The sequence below is a fragment of the Phalaenopsis equestris genome, unplaced genomic scaffold (genome assembly GCF_001263595.1).
Source record: "Phalaenopsis equestris unplaced genomic scaffold, ASM126359v1 Scaffold000002, whole genome shotgun sequence".
Taxonomy (NCBI): Eukaryota; Viridiplantae; Streptophyta; class Magnoliopsida; order Asparagales; family Orchidaceae; genus Phalaenopsis; species Phalaenopsis equestris.
The window spans coordinates 43,407,941-43,410,764 of NW_018164444.1; positions in this window are offsets into that span (position 1 = coordinate 43,407,941).

The following is a 2,824-nucleotide window of genomic DNA, read 5'->3' on the forward strand; positions in this document are numbered from 1 at the left end:
CATATTTATAATTTCTAAATTTACACAACCTAAAATAATTTTCATATCGCATTAAAAGTACCATTTTTCATGCATGGATATGATGGTATGAAGACATGTAAACCATAGAAATTTGTATGTAGAAATTGAAGTTTAGGTGTTAGACATGTAAAACCATAGGAATTGAGTTGGTATGTGTGTTAATCTTACCACATAGTTTTTTTCTCATGGAACCACCACTGACGCTGATACATGCTTATCATAAATTCTACAGAAGATATCACAAAAATAGAAAGAAAAAGCATGTAAAAGCACGCATCTTTGTATCATGTGCAACCTCTTTACATACATAACATTCAATTCTTATGCATCTACATATCTAACGCCGCCCGCACTTATAAGCTTCCCCAAACGGGCTCTAAGTTTCTTGACCAGACAATTTGAATCCATGACAGAAACTATATCATTGTTGGATATAAATCATGCTTCACGAAAACAAGAGAATCGAAAGACTAGAATTGCAAAAATGACCATTCAAGATTCAAGTGAAATGACAAATTTCAAAAATATCCTGATTCATGACTTATATGAAACGGCAACGTTGAAGACCATATTAAAATATTCAGCATATGGTGGCACATATTTGTAAATCAAGATTTACATGAAATTGGACCAAGGGCAGGAATTTATGATTTCTTGTATAGAAGAATGGAAACTAGCCAGAAACTTAGATGACTTCAAAATTTACATAGATACCACTTCGACTCTATGTATTTACATATGTAACAACTAAACTTCAATTTTTACACATATGACATGTTACCTATGCATAAAAAAAGTGATTATTTTTTTATACGATATGAAAGATTTGGGTGGTATAAATGTAAAAAGTAAAATTTAGTGGTATGTATCTAAATGCCCAAAAAAGTAATTGACATACATCAGATTGGACCGAGTTGCAAAATATAATTCCATCATTTTCATGCATTTCTCTCTGTTGCAACAACCTTTGCAGCTATCAGATTGGACCGAGTTGCAAAATATAATTCCATCAATTTCATGCATTTCTCTCTGTTGCAACAGCCTTTGCAGCTTCTTCTGCAATCCAGCGGAATTATCAATAAAGCACAAAACGTAATAGAATTTTGAAGGGCTATTTACATAAATAGCACCCAATTCTATATATTTACATATGCAACATCTAAACTTTTTACATCTATGCCATCTAAAAATTTCATATCACATAAAAATATGACTATTTTACATTGCAAAAGGTGAAATACACATTTTTAATTGATGATGGATTGGAAGTATTTATGGATGATTTCTCTGTATTTGGAACATCATTTGACGCATGCTTAAATTATCTTGAAAAAGTTTTGAAGTTATGCGAAAGAACTAATTTAGTTCTTAAATGTCAATTTATGGTTGCAGACGGAATTGTGAGGGCTGATGTTCCTTTTAGAAGGGCAGAATCCAAGTATAGTGTTGAACAAGTAGGGGTAACTGTTGAATTTTATGGTGGCGAGCTCAATGGGGTCATTTATAGTGATCCTGCTACTGTGAAAAAATATGCTAGACGTGCCCAATTAGGTGAAATTTTTGAATTAGACCGGGCTACTTTGAAATCCGATGGTGTTTTTCGTAGCAGTCCAAGGGGTTGGTTCACTTTTGGGCATGCTACGTTCGCTTTGCTCTTCTTTTTCGGACATATTTGGCACGGCGCCAGAACCTTGTTCAGAGATGTTTTTGACGGTATTGATCCAGATTTGGATGCTCAAGTGGAATTTGAAACATTTCAAACTACGAGTATATATATATATATATATATATAAATGTAATTGACGAGCAATATTTAAAAAAAATATAATTGACTACAAAGTGACAAAGATTTATAATCAATTTAACTTATTAATTTAAAAATAAATTAAAAATGTATTAAATTATATTTAAATGATGTTTTAATATAAATAATAAGATTTAAATCTCACAACCCTTAACATCCTATGTTTGTGTGACTAGAGTTTGTCAAAATGATTTTTTCGTTAAGCAAACGAGTCTAACATGAGCACATTTTTTTGTTCGACATATAAACGAGCCGAACACAAGCTTAGCATGGACTCGCTCGTGTTCGGCTCATTTACACCCTTAGCATATATGTAAAAAATGAATTTTAGCTGTGGGATATATAAATACATAGAATTTAAAAACTTTGAAACCCCCTTGAAATTTATGTATGCTTTATTCTTTATATTGATCGATCAATAGAGACAAAATCACTTAGCCAGCCATATACGTTACCTGTAAAAGGACATTTACACATGAAAAATTTTACATTACTTCATCAAAACAAAATGGAGGTATTTCAGTTGTAACATCTTGATATTTATAGTTATAACTTCGGTTGTTTGAATGATGAGTCGATTTGTTTTTGTTGGGTGAGTCGTGCCTCACTTGTCACTTTGACTCAAGTCTTACGAGTCCTATGTCTCGTTTACCTAGTCGGTTTGTCGCCTCAGCCGAATACCCATATTTACAAGGTTTTCGGCAGATCTTATCATTGCCTGTGTGAGATATCCAATGAGACTTGCTGCTATGATGAATTACGTCTACCCCTTAGCGGATCTTATCGCTATCGAGCGAGGGACCATCTCTAGGTCTTTGACCTGTCTCGGGTTCAAAGACGTGGTTTCACCCTCTTTGAGACGACTTGTCGGTCGATTGTTTACCTTTGAGGGAAACTATATAATCTTGACAGCTCGTTCTCTTTGAGATTCATGTTGATAATTCTAATCTCTACACAAACAAAAATGTTTATATATATATATATATATACTGACAAAAA